This window comes from Topomyia yanbarensis, chromosome 1, assembly GCF_030247195.1.
Source record: "Topomyia yanbarensis strain Yona2022 chromosome 1, ASM3024719v1, whole genome shotgun sequence".
Classification (NCBI taxonomy): Eukaryota; Metazoa; Arthropoda; class Insecta; order Diptera; family Culicidae; genus Topomyia; species Topomyia yanbarensis.
The window spans coordinates 139487854-139513627 of record NC_080670.1 but is presented as its reverse complement, the minus strand read 5'-3'; positions in this window follow the sequence as shown (position 1 = coordinate 139513627).

The following is a 25774-nucleotide window of genomic DNA, read 5'->3' as shown; positions in this document are numbered from 1 at the left end:
TTGGTCCTGAAAAGAACCGTTGCTTTTATTATAATTTACGCCCACTCCCAGCGGACACTGTGAGCCAGTTTGATTTCTTTTGCGAGAAAGTTACGTACTTGGCGCACTATTTTGTATCCTCAAACAAACCGACCAAGTAGGCATCACTGGCTTCATCACGGCTGAGTTTTGTAAGCGTAGCTCGACTTTGAAGTAATACACAACCTTACGAACCAGACGCTGGAATGTTAGCCAGCGGATTAGTTTCTTTGTTGCCCTTTATTTGGGGCGAAATACTGGCATGGCGACAGTTCCTGATCGGTAATTGGTTGCGATGGGCCACCAGTAGCTGGGGCACTTTTGCGGACCGTCATCATTGCCAACTGTTTTCCTCCGGTGGACTGGCTGCTTGCTAGCGCTTGAACGAATACGAATGATGAGAAAAACCGACCGACCAATATTCATATATGAAAACACGAGAAAGCACTACTATCACTCTCTCGCTCGTTTTCGTGCCATTCCTGTGCCTTTCCTTTCCGTTCGGCTACCAATACTAGCATAACCAAAACGAATATTCTGTCTTTCCATCGCCTTCAATCTAGTGGCCAGTGCTAGCAAACTTGTATGTTCAGTTTTTCAATAACAACATTCCAACAATATTTTCAAAGAATGTTGCAGATTTGAAAAGAAGGAAGGAAAAGATTTTCACAAATTTAAATTCTTTTGTCTTATTTGTTAGCGGTGATACTGGCCATGGGATGGTGGGGGAACACCCACATTCGTTTGTTATGATAGTATTAGCAGCAGAAAGGAATGGAAAAGCAGTGCACGAAAACGAGCGAGAGAGGATAATTTAAATTCTCTTTCTTTCTTTCCACACATCGTATTTCTTATATAGCTTTCTGAAAATTATTTATTATACACCATAAAATGTAAATTTCAGTTTAACTCTTATTAGAACACAATTAATTGGTCCTGTAAAGAACCGTTTATTGTTTTATTGCGGGAGCATAATTCAGACGCACTCCCCGCGGACACGGTGAGCCAGTTTAACTCTTATTAGAACGCAGATTAGTTTCTCTGTTGCCCTTTAGTTGGGGCGAAATTCTTGCAGGGCGACAGTTCCTGATCGGGTTGCGATGAGTCACCAGTAGCTGGGGCACTTTTTCCGACCGTCGTCATCGCCAACTGCTTTCCTTCGGTGGACTGGCTGCTTGCTAGCGCTTGAACGAATACGAATGATGCGAAAAACCGACCGACCAATATTCATATATGAACACACGAGAAAGCACTACTATCGCTCTCTCGCTCGTTTTCGTGCCATTCTTGTGCCTTTCCTTTCCGTTCGGCTACCAATACTAGCATAACCAAAACGAATATTCTGTCTTTCCATCGCATTCAATCTAGTGGCCAGTGCTAGCAAACTTGCATGTTCAGTTTTTCAATAACAACATTCCAACAATATTTTCAAAGAATGTTGCAGATTTGAAAAGAAGGAAGGAAAAGATTTTCACAAATTTAAATTCTTTTGTGTTATTTGTTAGCGCTGATAAAGGATATTTAGTTTGCTACTAGCAAGGAGCTGCACAAACAAATCGATTTATGTAGTTAATCAACGGAAGCTGCCAAATAGTTCAATAAAATAATTCAAATTGTAATAGCGACATGCAATTGTGGCAACACTGGCCATGGCGGGAGAATACGCACATTCGTTTTCGTTATGATGGTATTAGCAGCAGAAAGGAATGGAAATGCAGTGCACGAAAACGAGCGAGAGAGGATAATTTAAATTCTCTTTCTTTCTTTCCACACATCGTATTTCTTATATAGCTTTCTGAAAATTATTTGTTATACACCATAAAATGTAAATTTCAGTTTAACACTTATTAGAACACAATTAATTGGTCCTGTAAAGAACCGTTTATTGTTTTATTGCGGGAGCATAATTCAGACGCACTCCCCGCGGACACGGTGAGCCAGTTTAACTCTTATTAGAACACAGATTAGTTTCTCTGTTGCCCTTTAGTTGGGGCGAAATTCTTGCAGGGCGACAGTTCCTGATCGGGTTGTGATGAGTCACCAGTAGCTGGGGCACTTTTTCCGACCGTCGTCATCGCCAACTGCTTTCCTTCGGTGGACTGGCTGCTTGCTAGTGCTTGAACTTGAACGAATACGAATGATGAGAAAAACCGACCGACAGATATTTTTATAATCGCGCTAATATGCACTACTATCGCTTTCTCGCTCGTTCTCGTGCCGTGCATGAGCCTTTCCTTTCCGTCCGGCTTCTAATGGCCTAACCAAAGGAATATGCCGTCTTTCCCCCACCAACTGCTCTCGTCAAGCAACCCAATGCGAATAATCATAGGAACAAACATGTAGTGGACCTATATATAAACTTTTCATTATTTTATTGTTCGGTTGGTCTACCAAAGTGACGGCTGTGTGCGGGATGGGCTGAAAATTTTCACTTTTCCGAGTCGTTTTCGAAAGATTTTTCAAAACACATTTTTTTGTTATTAGTGCATGTTATACATACTTCAAATTTTAATACAGCATAGAGGAACGTATTTTCAACAAATTGGCCTAAAAATCAAATCATTCTGTTAAGTATGATAAAAGTTATTAACGTTCAAAATCTGACGCGGCGCCGCAGCCGATATTTTGAAACGGGACCCCTATATTGAAAGCTTAAATGTATTCTACATTAATAAATAAATTTAGGAAGCGGAAATATTAGGTAAACCATCGCGCCCCTCAGTAAGTATGCCAGTGGTTGAGGTTTGAGGCTACATTGGTTTGGCGCCATAATGCTAAGTCCTCGCGTTTCTAGCGCGAATTCAAATGATCACACCGGTAGGAGAGAAATAACTGATATAAGAGCAGAATCCTCAACACGTTAAATACAATCGGTCTTAAAATGGGTCTTGGAAGAAAAAATATTATTAGAGTGATCAATGAATTGGAAAAAGATCATTTTTGGAGTGCTGGAGCACATTTGAAACAAATTCCGTCAACTGGTTTACAAAACAGAGTTTACAGTTCGAATAATACTATTAACCACGTAATATCAGATAAAAGTCCTTCAATAACATCGAATAAACGCACGAATGAAGAAACATTAAATAAACTGAATGATTTTTTATTTCATGGACTTGTTGACTTTTCTCGGTGAAAATGAAATTTATTTTTCATTTTCACCGAGAAAAGTCAACAAGTCCATGAAATAAAATTGATAACAAAACCTTTTCATGATATTACCATAGTTTCATTATCTACACACGATTCAAGAAAATTACTCATGGAAGGTGTAGATGTTGTGCAGATTGGAAATTTAGTTTAAATTACTACTCGAACAATGGTATTGATATAGCTACAAACCATAAAGTAGGGCAATGGGTTATGAGCCAACTTTGCAGTGAAAAACAAAAAGATAGTCATAATTGCGGAATTTTCGTACTTCATAATGCGGAAATGTATCTGGAAGCTTTGCAAACAAATAAACCAATTATTGCTATTGATCCTGTCAAAAAACGAGTCAATATACAAAATTTAATTATTCGAAATTTGCTTGATGATTTGAACAAATGTTCTATTTGTAACCGTGAAGATGGTGCTGCAATGCATTACTGCGAGCTGTGCTGTCGATGGGTTCATCATACATGTGATGATAGAAAGGACATAGGCTCAGTGTTATCAAACAGCGTAGATTATGTTTGCAACACTTGTAGCATATTTTTTCAAAATCAAACTTTTGCCAAAAAGATGGGTGGGTAATGTCAGAGACATAACCGGAGTGAAGTAGAATACACTTTAGACCGGTAAATTTTGCTCTAGAATAAGCAATTTCTATGCGATTTTGTCGACTTTAGCACATTCATAGTTTATTTGGAGTATTTTTGGAATTATCAAGTTGACAATTTGCAACATTCTTTGAAAATATTGTTGAACTTTTATGAATGAATGCACGCAAACGAGCGTTTGACCGTCGTCCTACTACCAGCATCAGAGAAGTAGCAGATCATCATTTTTCGCTACATGGCCTGTACCAAACAAACCACGCGTAAGTCCACCGGAGGAAAGGCTCCCCGCAAGCAGTTGGCAACAGCCCCCTGGCAACCCTATACCATCATATGGAGTTTGACAGCGACCTATATATATGGGGCGTTATAGCTATAAAGCCCCAAACAAAGAATTATGTTCGGCACTATGCTCGATATTCAAGCATTCCACACGACGTTTTGCATCTTGTGGGATGATTTAATATCATATCATTCAGAAAATCGACATTTTGTAACTAAATACAGCTTCTAATTATTCGGTTCAAAATCAATGTTTTGCTTTTCATGGCAGTGATGCTGGCTGTACAGAGACGTCGTCCTTGACTGGTTGGCAACGAAGGCCGTGTAAAAGTGCCCCAGTCACGGTTGGCGTTAAGAAGCCTCATTGCTACCGAACAGAAACTGCCGCCCTGCGAAAAATTCACAGCTATCAGAAATCAAGCGGGCCTAAATTGTGATCCAAAATAAACCACAAACCAACAAGTTTTCAGGACCAGCCAATTATAAAGCATTATTAATATAAATGAAATTTTCCATTGCCTTACAACCCCCCCGCGTTTTCCCCAAAAGTTTTTTAGCTGTGCTGTTTTCAAGGAAGTTGTAGTTGAATTCAAAATAAAATAGTTTATTTCTATTGTCAGAGATGGACCTTCCAACGAAAACTAGTCTGGCTCGCTTGGAATCGAATTGTACGGACCAACCACTGCTTTCACAAAATCTGTTATTTTCAGTAATTGTACATTCTACACAACTAGTCACAACTATTTCCAATCAGCGCAAAAATCGAAGGTTTTCATTCAGTACAATAGCAGATTTTCACTTTTAGAAAAACAGGCAACATTCTGGCCGAAAATTTTGAAATCGAGCACCTATATCGAAACGCTAGAAAACGTTCGATTTTTGTAAATTGAATCATTACACTAACCTGTCTACAAATCACACAAATAACTTTTTTATTTTGTGCCATTCTACTTGAAAGCGACGATATTGTTCACAAGTAGCTCACTTACCATCCAACGCTCTTGGCAAGCCACTTTCTGATGTATGTAATAACAAAACTTCAATTCGATTCTTTGTCGATAAATTGATGGCCCTGAAAAGGGCCTTTTGCTTGGGTAGTGTTCGAAATTTACTTGGAGCTGGTGTAAATTGTAACAGTTTTGGTGCCATCTGAGACGGCGTGCTTGGCCAACTCTTCTGACAGCAGCAAACGGACGGCGGTTTGAATTTTGCGGGAGATGCTGCAAACGAACTGCTGCATGCTGATGCTGGAAACGAACTGAGCGTGAGCAACAGCATGCTGAGTTTTTATACCTGACTACAGCACAATGTAAGCTCGTCCTTTTTTGTGTTGTCCTCAATATGTGTTCTTCGTAGCTCCAGCCCTTCGTTGGTCGACCACATATTTTTGATAAAGAACAAAATTGAAATTGTGTTTCCAATACGGAGATTATCGAACACTCCGGGTAAAGAGAGTAATGTAATACGGCACCTTGGTAAAATGTTTGAGAATTGAAACCTTTTTTGAATGCGCCTAGTAAAAATGTTTTCCACTTCACTCCAGTTTGTTTCTGACCATATTTGCAATTTGCGTACTGAAATAAATCATAATTTAGGGTTTAACCCAAATTGCTCTCCAGGGAGAAACAGTCCATGAAACAGAAAATGCAAACTTATTCTTTGAAATGATTTTGGTGGCCCTGAAAAGGGCCTTTTTTATAATGATACAAGTGAGTTCTACCTTTTTAACACTCCAAATCCATACAAAGTGCGTCCCTGCCGTTTCAGAGTATAGACGACATTCATTGCGGTTTTGCGCTTGGCGTGTTCAGTGTAGGTCACGGCATCTCGGATGACATTTTCCTGCACACCATCAGCATTCGTAGATTAAATTGGAGATGCATTTTACACCACCACGACGAGCCAGACGCCGAATGGCAGATTTGGTGATTCCCTGGATTTTATCATGAAGAACCTTGCGATGACGCTTGGTACGGGAACGCAAACATGATACCGCTCATTGTACCGTCCGGATGAGCATGTTGCTCGTGTGGTAAGCGAGCACCCACTGATACAAAACAAGCTCGCGTGAACTGTATATATAACATTCCCGTATGTAGTGAAACGCTTACATGCTCCTTTTTGACGGCTCTGCGTGGGATATGCTGGCAAATTGCGCATTTTCCTCGCTGTTTCCGAAGGATTTTCTGAAAATCCTTGTTTTGGTTTATTTATAGTAGTCGCACTAATTCCGAAATTTAATACGAAATACGTGCACAAATTTCCGATCAGATAGTGCAAAAATATTGCGATTTCGTCCAGTAGAACGGAAGATATTCGCATTTCAAACCTGGGAAAATTTCTCAACTGAAATTTTTGAAACGGGACCCCATATTGATACGTTAGAAGTATTCTACTTCAAAAATCGAAAATGTGCGGAAATTAATCCGTACACAATAATTTAACTTGATTTAATACAGGTTTAAAGGGTGATAGGGAGAATATTAAATAGTGATTACACATATGATGCAGTCCCCACAAAAGTTACCACTTCATTTTTAACCAAATATTTTTTTTTCGATTTAGCTGGCAAAATATTCGAAACGGATATTTTTTTTATTCCAGTATAGTAGGTGGAGTTTTCGCGATATTTTGCCTTCCATTTGCGAAAAGAAATTTTTTTCGAAATACTTTTAACAATCGCCAGTACTTTAATAAATAAAGAAGATACAAACATATCTATATGAGATGCACGCCTTTTCTCAGCTTTCGAATGAGGTTCATTATAACTTATTAGTATTCATTATTCATGAAAAAATATTGAAACGTTACAAACAAATAGATTTTACAAACACACCATTAAAATTTTGGAGTGGACATTTCGAAGTTATGTATTTTACAATCGTGCCTGACGCACGCGAAGCCTATCGCCTATTTAGATTGCGTCAAAACTGTTGACTTTAGCAATGTTATGTCTTGGAGAACGTTTCTTTGTATAGAACTTCCCTTCTTTCCGTGTTATCGGTTTGATGATTAATCCCCCTAATAGTGAGTTATGAAATTTATCTTCTACAATAATTCAGATAGACAAATACTTACTTCAGCGAAGTAGTAGAGAATCTCGTTACAAACATTTTACCTGAAACTGCAACTCTCTATCTTTTAAGCTTTTTGAGATATTGGGCATTATTTGTGAGAGACCCCTTAAAAATAGTTTTTTCATCATAGGTTTTGTTATAGATGTTTTGCATTATATAAATGTTCTAGAACATGGTTTGGACTGTTAAATTGCATTAATTTGCCGAAGACAGAAACTTGATGTCGCTAGTATGTGTGTAGATATTCACGTTTTTTGATTGAAAATAGCTCTTTTTCCAATTCCGATGACTTTAAAACTGGCAAAAACGGGCAAACCATAGAGGGCCGTCTTAGGGAGATCTATTTTTTCCAGTATTTATTGTGCTTTTCTTGCGCTTTAATTTTTTTACCAAGTGGTTTGCTCGTTTTTGCCCGTTTAAAAGTTATCGGTATTGGAAAAAGAGCTGTTTTCAATAAAAAAAAAACGTGAATATCAACACACACATACTAGCGATATGAAGTTTCAGTCTTTATCAAATGAATGCAGTTTGACAGTTTAAACACTGTTCTAGAACATTTATGTAATGCAAACAATCTTCAAGAAAACCTATGATGAAAAAACTATTTTTAAGAGGCCTTTCACAAATAATGTCCTATATCTCAAAAATCTTAAAAGATAGAAAGCTTCAGTCTTCAAGTAAAATATTTGTAATGAGTTTCTCTACTACTTCGCTGAAGTAAGTATTTGTCTATCTGAATTATTGAAGAAAATAAATCTCAACTCACTATTAGGGGGATTAATCATCAATCCGATAGGATGGAAAGAAGGGGAGTTCTATTCAAAGAAACTTTCTCGAAGACACCATATTGCTAAAGTCAACAGTTTTGCTACAACCTAAAAAAACCTTGTTTGCTTAATTGGGACACGCGGCTTTGACTGCAATTTTCTACGCGTCAGTACGTGTGAAGCATGCACAGAAAACTTGCATTACCTAGCAGTAGGTAATTTTAAATCTATGCATCCCCTCCAACGAAAAACGAAAGAGAGGGAGTCCAAATTTACCCAAAAATAATGAGATATTCCCCAAAGCCGACTAAACTTCATCCCATTAATTTTGAGTAAAAAAATCATTCCCTCTCCCTCGCTTTCCGGCAGTGAAATAAGGACAGCAAATTAAAATTACCTACTGGTAGGTAATGGATTTTAAGTGTGTGTGGAGGAAAAATCCATAACTCCGAAAATATTCAAATGTCCACTCCAAAATTTTAATGCTGCTCAGGGGATGTTATTTTTCTTTTTGATGGAAAAGGTAAAGTTTGTTAATTTTTGTGTGGTATAATTTAAAGATGAACTTGCAGTTTTGTTAGTTAAATACGTTCTTTAGTCAAGATTTCGTAAAAATCGTAAATTTAGTTGAAATTCGAAATGGAGATTTCCGTTTGCTTCTGCACGCAAACCACGAGCCTGCAGCCGCTTGTAGTAAACTCAAATCAAAAATCATTATAATATATAGTAATTGCAGTACTGGCGATTGAAGTACGTAAATATTATGCTACTAAGTTATTAAATCATATTCATGCCAAGCTGATAAAATTTCCTACTGATTAGTATCCTTATATCTCTTAGTAATGCAAATTAAGTAACCTTTTAAAATAGAAAAGATAAAAGTTTGCTCAACAAAGTAATCTTTTACCATTCGCATTATTTGCATAAAACTTTGAATATATAGATATTCAGAGGAAAGCTCGACAAAATACAAATGTTTATCTATAGTAGTATATATCTTCTAAAGTATAAGTATTCTTCTAAATGTAAAATAAAATAAAAGGGCCATTCCGCGTCAGATTTAAATCCTTAAGACTAAGATAAACGAAAGCAATGAAATTGAAAGACAGATAGGTATTCTAGTGCGAATCAGTTTTAAACTTAGAACGGAAAACTAGGACTAAGCATGATCATATGGACATGATCGAAATAAAATGTAAAGAATCTTTTGCCTTTAGCTTGTAGCAGATCGGCGTTCCACCCAAGCCTACCGTACAATCGTTGATGGGACATAATTAATCACCATGACGCCGGCGGTAGATTTGGGTGGAACGCCCAATTTCTTCTCATTTCCTTTCGATGTGAGCTTGCTTAGTCCTAGTTTTCCGTTCTAAGCTTATAACTGATTCGCTCTAAAATATCTACCCGTCTTTCAATTTCATTGCTTTGGTTTCTATAGGTCTTAAATTTGCCAAAAACAGCCAACAAAATCGATATAGTAGAGCTTTTCGGCAATTAAAACAGTAACATCCCAACATTTAACTTCTTCGAATTTTTGATATTAAAAATGTCTTACTCCACTATCTGGGGCTACGTGTCATTCTAAAATCTAAACCATCTACCATGTAACGAAACTATGTAAGGCTTGCACGCTTATAACTCCGATATTACTAGATCGATTTTAATCATTCATACACCAACCGATTCAGAAACACCTAACTTAAATATTGGTAATAATTAAATATCTCCCCAATAAAAGTAGACTTTTGGAAATTGGTAAAATTAAAAAGTTCACGAAAAACGGGAAAATTACCATTCGTGAGGCAGATTTCTCAGGCACAGCCGTCATTAGAGGGTACCTTAGTGGCTCAATCAAACACGAAAAGTCATAAATAGAAGCGACGCATGTCCGTTTAAATCAGTTGTTGCTAATATCCCATACGAGCAACATCGTCTCCGGGCGATGCAATAAGCGCTATCGATTTTCGACAACGTTGGCATTTGCACACACGCGCACCTAAGTGACTAAACCATATACGGTAAGTTTATAAATAGAGGTGACGCGTACACGTTTGAATCAGATTTTGTTCTTATGTCGAACGGGTAAGATCATGGCTGCAGCATCTGGACGCTACACTAAGCGGTAGACGCTATGCATTTTCGGCAGCGGTGGCCGTGTGCGGATTTTTCGGGTACCAGCACGGTGTCACAGAATGATTTGCAAAGTGGGTGGGAGGGGTGGTTTGGATTTAATTCAATACGGCAGGATGCGACTTATGTGTGCTGCTTGAGAGTGTGCGTTGAAAAAAAATATTTATTTTTATGCATGCGGGTGCGTTATAACTTGTTAATCCATGTTTACGGCGCTTTGTACACCCAAAATCCGACGGGTATGTTTCTATTACTTTTGGGTAAGATTCTATTGTCTTTTTGGTAACAGACCACGCAATTGCGCATTGCGGTATTAAACTCATATTCCCGTAAAGGTAGTAAACGGTGGAATGACGAATCAAACACTTTTTCAGTATGTGTCAACCTCGGCTCTGTTCGGATGAAGGATAATTCGGTCGATTGCTATGATAGTATTAGTACCGAGTCAAACCAACCGGAATCCTGGCGGATCGCTGACCGAATTCAGGCTGGAATCTGCCCCAATAATGGCAGAAACCAGCCAGAATTACAGATTTTTTACTGGGTAGGTTGGATAGTAGAATAAAAAATTTAGGCGGTTTCTGGATCCGGCCTAGCTGTCAGATCCGGACCAGTCTCCAAATCCGGACCTCCCGGATCCAGACCAGTGCCCAGATCCGAACCAGTTCCCGGATCTGGACCAGTACCCGGATCCGGACCCAGTACCCGGATCTAGCCCATCCCCTTTTCCCCTTACCAAGTCCGGACCTGAACCAGACCCAGACCTGGGGCTTAGATCCAGACAAGGGTCTGGATCCACCCTCGGTTCGGATACATGGATCCAAACCATAGGTCTTGCTTTCCGTACATGACGGGAAGGACTGTTCATGTTTTGTGCAGTTAACGACCGTGACAGAAAAGAAATTTCAATTCAACACCAGCTGAAATACCCCACCACTATTCCGAGTCGTTTTTTCCTGACTGTGCTTTGAAGCTAGCCGAGTGTGAGCCGATCTTCAAATACGCAATGTGGTGTCGTGTAGAGAAAATCGAATCTCGTCTTTGTCCACATAGTGTTCACTTCACTTGATGCGCAATACAATGACAAGTGAAGTGCTACACACTTCCGACAATCCTACGCGATAATATTTATTGAATAAGAATTGATGAAACATAAGTGTTATACAGTTCATGTGAACAGACCTTGAACATTTGAAACGTAGCCAGCGCTACTGGCATTTGATGGCAGCTTCAGGTAACAAACAGTTTTCACAGGGCTGGTAAAATGCGCTAGCAACTTGCATGCAAGTTGAATTTTCTTGTAAAAGCTAGCGCAAATAAAAATTTGTTTCAAAAAAAACCACCCTTTTGGAAAAAACATTGCTAGCGCAAAACATCTACTAGCGCATTTAACCGCGATTGCTAGAAGCTAAGCTGGGGCTAGAGCCGACATTAGAATACGAGAAACCTGCTTGCTGCAAACCAAAGGGATGATGTCAGAGTGAAAGCCGATCGGATAGACACTGGCTACATGCTTTTGCTTTGACAGGTTCCATTTGATATTCTGCAAGCAGGTTTCTCGCATCTCGCATCCTACTATCAGTACCAGCCGATACACAGTTTCTCGCCGCCTATCGCAGTAAACGCAAGCAATCCGCGCCAATAAAGCCCCAGAAGCAGACAGAATCAAATTTAACTTGGTACAGAATCTGCCAGACTCTGCCAAGAGACACTTGTTGAATGTATTTAATAAGTTTCTTGAGGGTAATATTGTCACGACTGGAGGCAAGTGAGGGTCATCGCCATTCAAAAACCAGGAAAACCAGCATTCGACCACAACTCGTATCGACCGATTGCAATGCTGTCCTATATCCGAAAGTTTTTCGAGAAAGTGATCTTGTTTCGCCTCGACAATTGGATTGAAGCAAATGGCTTACTGTCAGCTACAAAATTTGGTTTCCGCAAAGGAAAAGGGACAAACGATTGTCTTGCGTTGCTCTCAACAGAAATTCAAATGGCCTATGCTAGCGAAGAGCAGATGGCATAAGTTTTCCTAGATATAAAAGGGACTTTTGATTCAGTTTCTATCAAAATTCTTTCTGAGAAGCTGCATGGTCTTTAACCGACTCTAAAAAACTTATTTCCAAAATTGCTATCTGAAAAACACATGCATTTTTCGCATGGTGACTTATTGACATCACGAATTAGCTACATAGGTCTTTCCCAGGGCTCAAGTCTGAGCCCCATTCTCTACAACTTTTACGTGAATGACATTGGCGAATGTCTTGTCAATTTCTGCACGCTAAGGCAGCTTGCAGACGAGAGTGTGGTCTCTGTTACAGGTCCCAAAACCATCGATCTGCAAGGACCATTGCAAGATACCTTGGACAATTTGTCTGCTTGGGCCCTCCAGCTAGGTATCGGGTTCTCCACGGAGAAAACTGAGCTAGTCGTATTTTCAAGGAAGCGTGAACCAGCGCAACTACAGCTTCAATTAATTGGTCAAACTATTGCTCAGGTTTCAACTTTCGAATATCTCGGGGTCTGACTCTAAAGGAACCCGGGAATGTCACATTAGGTATCTGAAACAGAAGTGCCAACAAAGGATCAACTTTCTCCGTACAGTAACCGGAACATGGTGGGGTGCCCACCCAGGAGACCTGATCAGGCTGTACCAAACAACAATATTGTCGGTTATGGAGTACGGGAGTTTCTGTTTCCGCTCCGCTGCGAACATATATTTCATCAAACTAGAGCGAATTCAATATTGTTGTTTGCGTGTTGCTTTGGGTTGCATGCACTCGACACATACGATGAGTCTAGAAGTGCTGGCGGGCGTCCTTCGATTTTGGGACCTCTCATATCGCTTGCTCATCCGATGCTATATCTTGAACCCGTTAGTAATTGTAAATTTCGAAAGGCTTGTCGAGCTCAATTCTCAAACCCGATTTATGGCCTTGTACTTACGATTACATGGCACAAAATATCAATCCTTCTTCATATTATCCCAACCGTGTCAATCTCCCAAGCAACACGGTATGTTGATAAACTGTTTTTACAACACCAATGTCACACATTAATTTGTGAAAATATTGCTGCAGCAAGCGTTATTCAACTGTTATGCAATTAAAAAAGCGCAAGAGGCGGGCTTATAGGCAACATGTTAATTTGTTCCAAATGATGTACCAAGAATCATAATAACAACAAAGATTGTTGCAATAATGCTAGCGATTGCTTTGAAAACAACTTTGTCGAAATGAAATGAAACTTAATTTGTTTCATGAAATTGTTATGCAAACAAAGTATAAATATTATTTAGCCCCTCTCTTTTATTTCTCGTTTTTAGAGTTTCCTCCTGCCTTGTGGAACCGATCAGCTCCAGAGTGCCACTATGTAACCGCCGTCGCCCTTACCACTACGCCTGCATAGAAGGAAACTGAAGCGAGAGCGACTCGAGGTCCGATGACTTTTGAAGGATTCCCCGCGGGTCCGAAGAATACCATCCGCCAATCCGGTACTCGACGACTTACTAGACTGAGGCGCAAATTTATTTCGCTGATCCACCTCCCCCCCCCCTTCGAGCGAAAGTTGCAAGTTTTGCTCTTCTTTCCCTGTCTCTCCCCTGTCCTTGATACAACTGCTGCTACACTGATACGGAAATAAGCCACCCTCTGAATATCTTGACCAAGCATAAGTTTTAGTTAAAAAATTCAAATTAGTATTCTGTATTCCTAGTTTTAAGATAGCTATAATTTTTACTCTTTATTGAAACTCTTGTCCTCCATTTTGTAAATAGAATTGAATCTCTAGTTTTAAAATTTCTGTGAAACTTCTCATAAATATTTGTTCCCCCTTTTGTGTACTAAACTATATTGTTAGTTTTAAGATAACCGTAAAATATTTCGTAAAATACTATTACTCCCTCTCTTGTATATCAAAGTGAATCCCTTGTTTTAAATTTTTTCATAAAAAAATCTTTTGGCCCTCTCTTGTATATTGAATCTTATTTCTAGTCTTAAGATAGCTGTAAACTTTTTTTTTCCTTTGTAAAAAAAATATTTCAACATTGTAACCTCCTAGTTTTAAGATATCCAAAATGTAAAAACATAAGCATTTGGCACCGCCAAGCTAACGCATTTGTGCCTATCAAATAAACGAAATGAATAAAAAAGATGGGTGGGTAATGTCTGCGACATAACCGGAGAGATGTAGAATACATAAGGAACACGTTCTTCAAATATGTTGATATTCATTGGAATTTTCGGACAAAAGGTGATTTGGGCGAGGAATATTTCAAATTATTCTTTACAAAAATGATGGTGGTCCTGACAAGGACCGTTTTTGTTGGCGTTGTTGGCCTTGGTGGGGAGATGCGCTGGCTTCGATTTTCGTTGGATGCTTCTGACTTCTTACTATTTCCGGGCTTAGCTGTTGTCCAGGAGGTGATTCTGACATGATTGGTGTAGGTGTAGGTCGTCAACCGGTTATAATTTTTCAAGCGTTGTTTACATTTGAAATTAAACCACTGGATCAATTAAAAAAAGTATTGGTCTGTGATATGAAAAGTACGAAATATATCTTCGGGTTTCTGCATTGACGTTTTTGACAAATACAAGATCAGTGCATGTGCCTGCAAGTGTAGTTGCTTGTGATGGATCAGAGATCAAACGAAGCTTGATACATTCATTCATAAAATAAACAAATTTCAAATTCTCTTGTTTTGAAACATCTATGTTGAAGTCGCCTGAAACGACCATTGGAACATTCTGATTTCTAGACTAAATATTCTACATTAAAAGATGGGTGGGTAATGTCTGCGACATAACTGGAGTGTCGTAACTACACTTGTGACGTTAATCCAAATCTAATGATATGCAACGAAATTACGTTTGCATGTGAAATTTTCAAATGATTCGTTATAATTATGGTTAAAAATTCTAATTGGGAATTCTTTTCCATCACCAACTATTTTTCTTTTTTTCGAATCTACAGCATTCTTTGAAAATATTGTTGAAATGTTATTGATGAAAAACTGAAAATGCGTTTGGCAACACTGCTCACTAAATGGATGGTGGGAAGACGCACATTCGTTTTGATTATGCTAGTATTAGTAGCAGGAAAGAATGAAAAGGAACATAGCCCGAAAACGAGCAAGCGAGAGAGCGATAGTAATTCGTATTCGCTCTACTAAACTAAAAAAAGATGGGTGGGTAATGTCTGTGACATAACCGGAGCATCGTGACTTCACTTCGAGACGTTAATTTAAATCTAATGATTTATGCAGTTAATCAAAGGAGGCTGCCAAAAAGTTCGAATAAAAGCACGCGACTAGTGTACTTTGCACGTTCTATATTTTATCAACACTAGAGAGAATCGAAAAAATAATTCAAAGTGTAATAGCAACATGCAATTGTGGCAACACTGGCCATGGGATGGTGGGGAACACGCACATTCGTTTAATTTATGATGTATTAGCAGCAGAAAGGAATGGAAAAGCAGTGCGCGAAAACGAGCGAGGATAATTTAAATTCTCTTTCTATCCACATATCGTATTTCTAACCTACTTGCTGAAAATTGTTAAACACCTCAAATGGATATTTCAGTTTAACTCTTATTAGAACACAATTAATTGGTCCTGAAAAGAACCGTTTATTGTTTTATTGCGGGAGCATAATTCAGACGCACTCCCCGCGACACGGTGAGCCAGTTTAATATATTTGGCCTGAAAGTTATGCGTTTGGTGCAGTATTTTGCATTCTCGAACAAACCAGGCGCACTATTTTGCATTCTCGAACCAGTAGGCATCGTTGGCTTCTCGGGGCATCATTACGACTGAGGTTTGTAAGCGTAGCTCGACTTTGCAGTCCTGTACAATCTCACGAACCAGACGCTGGAACGATAGCCTACAGATTAGTTGCCCTTTAGTTGGGGCGAAATTCTTGCAGGGCGACAGTTCCGATGAGTCACCAGTAGCTGGGGCACTGTTTCCGTCCATCGCCATTGCCAACTGCTTTCCTTCGGTGGACTGGCTGCTTGCTAGTGCTTGAACGAATACGAATGATGAGAAAAACCGACTGACCAATATTCATATATAAACACACGAGAAAGCACTACTATCGCTCTCTCGCTCGTTTTCGTTCCATTCCTGCGCCTTTCCTTTCCGTTCGGCTACCAATACTAGCATAACCAAAACGAATATTCTGTCTTTCCATCGCCGTCAATATAGTGGCCAGTGCTAGCAAACTTGCATGTTCAGTTTTTCAATAACAACATTCAAACAATATTTTCAAAGAATGTTACAGATTTGAAAAGAAGGAAGGAAAATATTTTCACAAATTTAAATTCTTTTGTGTTATTTGTTAGCGCTGATAAAGGCTATTTAGTTTGCTACTAGCAAGGAGCTGCACAAACAAATCGATTTATGCAGTTAATCAACGGAGGCTGCCAAAAAGTTCGAATAAAAGCATGCGACTAGTGTACTTTGCACGTTCTATATTTTATCAATACTAGAGAGGATCGATAAAATAATTCAAAGTGTAATAGCAACATGCAATTGTGGCAACACTGGCCATGAGATGGTGGGGGAACATGCACATTCGTTTAAGTTATGATGGTATTAGCAGCAGAAAGGAATGGAAAAGCAGTGCACGAAAACGAGCGAGAGAGGATAATTTAAATTCTCTTTCTTTCGTTCCACACATCGTATTTCTTATATAGACGCTGGAACGATAGCCTACAGATTAGTTGCCCTTTAGTTAGGGCGAAATTCTTGCAGGGCGACAGTTCCGATGAGTCACCAGTAGCTGGGGCACTGTTTCCGTCCATCGCCATTGCCAACTGCTTTCCTTCGGTGGACTGGCTGCTTGCTAGTGCTTGAACGAATACGAATGATGAGAAAAACCGACTGACCAATATTCATATATAAACACACGAGAAAGCACTACTATCGCTCTCTCGCTCGTTTTCGTTCCATTCCTGCGCCTTTCCTTTCCGTTCGGCTACCAATACTAGCATAACCAAAACGAATATTCTGTCTTTCCATCGCCTTCAATGTAGTGGCCAGTGCTAGCAAACTTGCATGTTCAGTTTTTCAATAACAACATTCAAACAATATTTTCAAAGAATGTTACAGATTTGAAAAGAAGGAAGGAAAATATTTTCACAAATTTAAATTCTTTTGTGTTATTTGTTAGCGCTGATAAAGGCTATTTAGTTTGCTACTAGCAAGGAGCTGCACAAACAAATCGATTTATGCAGTTAATCAACGGAGGCTGCCAAAAAGTTCGAATAAAAGCATGCGACTAGTGTACTTTGCACGTTCTATATTTTATCAATACTAGAGAGGATCGATAAAATAATTCAAAGTGTAATAGCAACATGCAATTGTGGCAACACTGGCCATGAGATGGTGGGGGAACATGCACATTCGTTTAAGTTATGATGGTATTAGCAGCAGAAAGGAATGGAAAAGCAGTGCACGAAAACGAGCGAGAGAGGATAATTTAAATTCTCTTTCTTTCGTTCCACACATCGTATTTCTTATATAGACGCTGGAACGATAGCCTACAGATTAGTTGCCCTTTAGTTGGGGCGAAATTCTTGCAGGGCGACAGTTCCGATGAGTCACCAGTAGCTGGGGCACTTTATCGGACCGTCGTCATTGCCAACTGCTTTACTTCGGTGGACTGGCTGCTTGCTAGTACTTGAACGAATACGAATGAGAAAAACCGACCGACAGATATTTATATAATCGCGCTAATATGCACTACTATCGCTTTCTCGCTCGTTCTCGTGCCGTGCGTGAGCCTTTCCTTTCCGTCCGGCTTCTAATGGCCTAACCAAAGGAGTATGCCGTCTTTCCCCCACTAACTGCTCTCGTCAAGCAACCAAATACGAATAATCATAAAACAAACATGTAGTGGACCTATATATAAACTTTTCATTATTTTATTGTTCGGTTGGTCCACCATTTTGACGGCTCTGTGCGGGATGGGCTGAAAATTTTCACTTTTCCGAGTCGTTTTCGAAAGATTTTTCAAAACACAATTTTTTGTTATTAGTGCATGTTATACATACTTAAAATTTTAATACAGCATAGAGGAACATATTTTCAACAAATTGGCCTAAAAATCAAATCATTCTGTTAAGTATGATAAAAGTTATTAACGTTCAAAATCTGACGCGGTGCCGCAGCCGATATTTTGAAACGGGACCCCTATATTGAAAGCTTAAATGTATTCTACATTAAAAAAAAAGTATAAATATTATGTTCACATTCAAATATGACAATATCATTAATGTGGGTGAAAATGTTTAACCAACAAAATTGAATCGAGTAATTTTTGGAAATACTTTGATATTTTTAAAGGGCCTTAAAACAACGTTGATATAAACTCAATAAATTTTGTACTTATTTTGTGAATTATTTATCGTACGGAAAGAACTGTGCTCAAATATGCTTTTTTCGAGAGTAATGAAAAATTTGAAGTATATTAATGATGAAAATTTTGGATTCCGATCAAAAAATCTATGCATATTAACTGCTCGTCAGCAACTTTTATCGAGAAAGATTTCATTCTACCAATAAATATGGCGGTTGTTTTTATTTCTACTATGTTACAAACTGAAGTTGAGTAAAAGTTTTATAAGTGTATCCGAAATCAAATTTGCTGACAAGTTGAATAATAATGTCATCTCCAGTTTACGCGATGATGCTTGCAACAAAATTGTTTTAGCTGTGCAGTAGAGTCACAAACACGTTGCAAAAAACATCAATAATATGTGTCAAAGTTGATTGTTTCAGAAAACATAAGCACCACAAATAAATAACTAAGATGTAACGTGCAGCAGCTGTGTTTCACACATGCAACAGTCATGTTTTTTGCAATTCTGTTGTCATTGTAATGCAACATATAACTTTTGTTGTTTTTCTAGAACATGCTGCAAGTGCTGCTTGGGCTCCCCCATGCTTCTGGTTCAACTGTATTCTTTGACACATCCATGAAGGACGAGATTCGTGGAATCCCGGATCACATACGTCCGCAAAAGAATCCCAAGCATCTTTCATAGTAAATTTCGAGAAGTCGACTGTAACAAGATGTTTTACACCGACGGGTCAAGCTTCGACGGCTCTACTGGCTTCGGTATATTCAATCAAAACCTCACCGCTTCATTCAAACTCCATGATCCTGCTTCAGTTTACGTCACAGAACTTGCTGCTATTCAGTATACCCTTGGGATCATTGATACTTTGCTCACCGATCATTACTTTATTGTCTCAGATAGCCTCAGCTCAATCGAGGCTCTCCGTTCAATAAAACCTAGAAAGCACATTCCATAAATCTGGGAGCGCCTCCGTGCTTTATCTGTAAGATCTTACAAGATTACCTTAGTTTGAGTTCCCTCGCATTGCTCCATTCCAGGTAATGAAAAAGCGGATTCTTTAGCTAAGACGGGCGCTTTAGACGGTGACATATATGAAAGACCAATTTGCTTCACCGAATTTTTCAGTACTACTCATCAGAGAACCCTCGAAAATTGGCATGGAGCAATGGTGAATTAGGAAGGTGGCTACATTCGATAATCCCTAAGATATCGACGAAACATTGTTTCAGGGGGATGGATGTGGTTTAGGATTTCATTCGCGTCATGTCTCGGCTCATGTCTAATCACTACACGCAGGACGCTCATCACCGAAGTATTAGACTCGCGGATAGCGGTATCTGCGCTTATGGCAACGGTTATCACGAGATCGAATATATTTTCTGGGCATGCGCCGAGTACTGTCCTGTCAGATCTCAACTATTCGATTCCCTTTGGGCTCGAGCAAGATCACCCAATGTCCCGGTTCGAGATGTACTGGTAAGCCGCAATCTCCTCTACATGTCCGTCATATACACCTTCTTAAAAACCATCAATATCCAGATTTAACTACCCCTATCATTTCTCTTATCATTCTTAGAAGTGCCCTCTTCCGCCTACCGTACCCCAACGATGGTTTGGTGCGACTCCAAGACGACACAAAACATATCTGTCGAATGACACAACAAACACGAGACCACCCAGTAAAGTTCAGCCGGAAATGAACTGGAATTCTGGCTGGTTCCAGTTCATATACGGGCTCCAGTGACACAACCGATTCTAACCAGGGTTGTTTACTAATTATATCGTAACCAACACCCAATCCAATATGGCGTAATATATAAATGTCATTATTGATCAGCTGGTTGTAATCAAAACAAATAGTCCGGCGAAGCAAAAGTATTTTGTTTTTTAAAACTGTTTAAAATGAGGTGCTTGGTGGAAAGTTGTAAAAGTGATGTTTATATATCACTGATCGACAATGGAGTATCAACCCACCGGTATACTAGTTGAAGTGTTACAATTATAGTACTGCGATACATACAGATTTTTTTCGACAGATTTCCGAAAGATATTGCTCGGAGCGAACGTTGGTGGTTTGCATTATCCATGTTTTTAGGAGCGTCACATCAGGATGTGACCGAAAACATGCAGCGACAAATTAAAAGAGAGGCAGCAAGGATCTGGTTCGCGACACTTTCGAGACGACGATTTTGAGATTGTTGGTGGTAAGCTCAGATTGAAGATCGAAGCCGTTCCGTGTATCTTCTCTGAATTGGATGAATCGACAGATTTCATCATTCCGTTGGATGCCGAATATCTACCACAGTCGGATAAGCATGAAGAGGAACTAGTTAGCAGAATACATCCAACGAAGGATTGTTATTCTGTTCCGCGCCCGATCGAATGCTCCAGACCAGCGTTGAAAGATGTGGCAAATGCAGTGCACGAGCCACTAAGAAGTGACAACGTAGTTAATGTGCCAAAAACAAGATCGTACGGGTTTTCGATTTCAAATAAAATAATTCCTTAACATACTACTTTCAGTATCAGATATGCGGGAGATATCAAGGATACCGAGAACATGACGACAGATGAAGCAAAAATAGCGATTCCTAAAATTAAGAAGCAGTTGCAAAAAGCCAACTTAAGGGTGAATCGACTTAAACAACAGAACCGTAGGCTTAACAAGAAAATAATAAATCTTGAGAAGGTTGCGCAACATTTAAAATCTCGCAATTTAATTTCGTCTTACGGCGAAGTTGTTCTTCGGGTAAGAGATACTCATGATATGTGTTAATGGATATTACTTGATGTTTTCTTTATGTCTATCAGGAATTTAATAAAGATATTGAACTAATAAAAGAATTAGTAAATGGTCGAAATGGACAGCAGTATAGCGATAAAATGAAAAGGTTCGCAACGACTCTCCATTTCTATTCCACAAAGGCTTACAACTATGTAAGAGAAACGTTTTGCGAGAATCTTCCTCACCCAAGAACCATTACTCAATGGTACAGAAGTATCGACGGTGCACCTGGACTGACTAGCGAAAGTCTCGCTGTACTTGAGGTTAAATGCAAGGAGCTGGAAGCGGAAGGGCGTACAGTGGTAGGAAGTTTATGTATGGATGAGATAGCCATCAGACAGCATATGCAATGAAATCCCCTTACACGTATCTTTGACGGAACGATTGATCACGTTGGCCTTTGTAATTCCTCGGATCAGTTGCATGTCGCCAAAGAAGCATTGGTGTCCATGTTGTCTGCGGTGGAAGAGGAGTGGAAGATACCTGTCGCGTATTATATGCTTAACGGACTTAATGCTGAGGATAAGAAATGTGTCGCGGAGATCGTTCTTAGAGCGTTGCAGGAAGTAGGTGTATAGGTTATCGGTTTCACATTTGATGGTACCAACAAACATAGGTATGGCAAATATGTTTGGATGTAACATCAGGATAAATGAGCGTCCGTTTGTAACAAGTTTTAACCATCCTTCTGGTCATCATAAGGTGTACGTTTTGTGAGATGCATGCCACATGTTGTCAGGAATGTGCTGTGTTCCCAAAGAACGCTTCTAACTGTAAACGGTATGGTGAAATGGGAGTTTTTGGAAATGCTGAATGAGCAGCAGAAGCTTACCGGCCTTCGCTAAGCCAGAAATCTCACAGATCGTCATATATGTTTCGAGAACCAAAAAATGAAAGTTATACTCGCTGTGCAAACTTTGAGTCAAAGTGTTGCAAATGCACTCGATTATTTAAAAATAACGGATCACAACTTTTCTGAAGTTGATGCGACAGTCGAATTTATTAGTCTTTTTAACGATCTTTTCGACATAATGAACAGCAAGGGCTCGCTGAAAAGCGGCTTCAAACAGCCTATTACTGATGATTTTTTTGAAATAATCGAAGCAGCATTAGAGTATGCGGAAACTTATATTAGACATATCTTCCCTCCGGGAAACCAATCTTGCAGAGCCAGGTGAAGACAGGTTTTTTTGGGTTTTTAACTGACATTCACAGTTTTAGAGGAATGTATATTGACTATACTACCCATGATCACATAGTTGTCCCGTTTTCTATGGGATTTCCTATCTTTATGGGACTGATATGCGATCATGGGCAGTATATTCTTAATGAGAAGCTTCTTCATTCATTAAAACGTATCGCTTCAGTCAAGATCATATAGAAACATTTTTTGCTGCTATACGACCAAAGGTGGAAGTAACAATAATCCCAATGCTCAACAGTTCAAGGCGGCATATAAACGTCTACTGACCCAGAATAATGTCTCAGGGTCAAACAAGGCGAACTGCTTCGATTTTCATGAGTCGGAAATTCTTGTGAAGAATGTGAAAGTTGAACAAAATAATCTACAATGGAATGAAAATAGCACAAATGAACGTTTTGAAGCTGTGGAAAATATGCTACTCAACCAGCAGTTATCGGTGACAATGGATGATTCATATCTCAATGCGGCGATTAGATTAGATTTCGATCGGTTCAAAAACAAATTTTGAGTTCTCTGGAATGTAAAAAATGTATTGATGGCTTGTTGGCAGTTTCAACAACAGAATTGATTAGTGAAAATATTCTTTTAGTATGCAAAGTTTCGGAAATGCAGTTTCAAATCTTAACAGGAGGCAAGGAGGATTTCAATGTTGGGAATTATTATGAGTTCCGGAGTTACGGGTTGAAGAGTGCGGTCACACAGCAAATTCCCATATAAACTGGTACCACCATGATGTTCAAATGATGTAAAACGTATATTAAAATAGATGTAACATTACTCTAGTTTGCGGGTCTGAATCACTAATGATCAATCAAAGCAGCTTTGACCACATTGGCCACCTATGACAGTTCATGACGCCCCCGGGGAACCCGCCAAGTTCCTAAGCTAATATCACACCCATTCCCCAACGAATTCTCTACCGATTTTTACAAACTTGATTTCAAAAGAAAGATACAATAATACCATTGACTGAGTGCTGAATTTAATTCGGTTCTGACTCTTGCTTCCGGAGTTACAGGGGTGTTAGTAAGGATACACTGGAATTTCCCATATAAATCGGTACAATCGTAATACCTCAGAAGCTAAAATGGTCACCAAATTACTTCTAATCGCAGATCTAGATCACTGATTGCCAATCAAACATTCTTTGGATATATTGTCCACTATCGACAATTCCGGAAGTCCGGAATTCCGGGCATATTCCACTATTAAAGTCACATCGGTTCTTCGGTGATGAGTGAACCGATTTTCTCAAACCAAATCTCAAATGGAAGGCAAAATATGCAGTTGAGTATTGCGTCGCCGCCTTGCCCTTACACCTCCCTCCTTCATCACTCCCCTCCCCTTGGACCACCCTCACGCCCGCATTTCCTTCATCCACCCCGTATACCGAAATAAGATGAAGGATTTCTGACGCATCCTCCACTCCTACTCTACTAACCCCCCATTCCCTCCACTTTCAAACCCATTCCACCAACATTTCAAAATATAATCACATGAAGATAACATTGAACTCATGCTGATTAAGCTAATTAAATATTATTCTTTTGCCTTTCTCAGATATAAAGGTTATGCAATTGCTCCAAAAACGGACTTTCTAACCGAGGCCCGGAGCGCCGAGTCTCATATAACATTCGACTCAGTTCGCCGAGATCGCAAAATATCTGTGTGTATATATGTATGTTTGTGTATGTGCGGATTTGTTAACAAAATGTTCACATCGGTTTCTCGGAGATGGCTGAACCGATTTTTACAAACTAAGATTCAAATGAAAGGTATAATATTCCCATAGGTTGCTATTGAATTTCATTTTCAACCGACATCTTGTTCCGGATTACGAGTTGAAGAGTATGGTTACAAAACAAAATTTGTTGATTTGTCCACATCGGTTTCTCGGAATTTTCTGAACCGATTTTGACAAACTTGATTTTAAATAGGTCCATCAGCTGCTGTTGAATTTTGTGTGGATCCGAGCTCTGGTTCCTGAATTACAGGGTGATACGTACGATCACGCAGCAAATCCCGATTTTAACGAACTCTGCTATGAATGTAAAAAGGTGAAAATTTTCCAAAATGTAAACACAACTGTTGAATTTGTAGATCTAGGTCACCAACAATCATTCAAAGTCTCTTTGGCCACACTGGCCACCATCGACGGATCCGGAAGCTTCCAAATTCAGAATAACGGTTATATTGGTTTCTCGAAAATGGCTAGATCGATTTGATCAACTTAGTCTCAAATGAAAGGTGTTGCGTCCCCGGAAACTGATATTAAATTCCTTCTCCATCCGACTTCCGGCTCCGCACTTACGGCGATCACATAGAAAACTCCGATTCAAACCGATACCGCGATGAATGCAAAAAGGTGCTCTTTTTTTCAAATTGTTTATTTGATAAGGCACGTATGCGTTAGCTTAAAGGTGCCATTTTTTCATTGTTTTACATTTTGATTTTCTAGGGGGTTACACATTTCAATATTATTTTGTTTTATATAATGAAACTAAAAAAAAACTTTGCAGCTAACTTATACATATAAAAGAGGGTATAATATAATATTCGTAAGATTTGGGGGACGGGTCATTTTGTGTGTTCTTTGTATAGTCATTCACTTTATGATTTTTAGAAGGGAGATTGTAGGAGAAATTAATTATTAACTAAGTGGAACAGTTTACAAGCTTATTAACTAGAAATAACTAGAGAGAGTGGTTCAAGATTAAGGGGAATTAATTAGGGCTATTTTAAAGTAGTGGTACTGTTGTGCATTTTTAACGAGATTAAATATTGATCAACTAAAACTAGAAGATAGGGGGGCACATAAGTTTTGGGAAGATATTCAAGGAGAGCAGGGGGTGAAGTCATACATCTGTGTATCAGAGACATGGGAGGGAGGGTGGACAAGGTTGAACGGGGGGGGGTAGATATAAACTTTCAGTTTCCGGCATCAGGAATTAACGGCCAGGGGAGAAGGGGGTGAAGTCATACATCTGTGTATCAGAGACATGGAAGAGAGGGTGGACAAGGCTGAACGGGGGGGGGGATATAAACTTTCAGTTTCCGGCATCAGGAATCAACGGCCAGTATTACAGATTCGAACGGATGCATCAAGTATTGGGACGCCGGGCGGTTTTCCTCGAGTCGGCAGGGGTTCCTCCAGACGATTTCGTAGTACGGCTCAGATACGGATCGGAAACACACCGCGTTGAGCGTGTGATGTTGTACTGTAGATCTCATGTTGTTGGTTCATTCGACAGATGTTTTGTCTCGTCTTGGAGTCGTATCAAACCATCGTTGGGGTACGGTAGGCGGAAGAGGGCACTTCTGGGAATGGTAAGAGAAAAGATAGGGGCATTTAAATTTGGATATTGATGGTTTTGAGGAACGTGTAT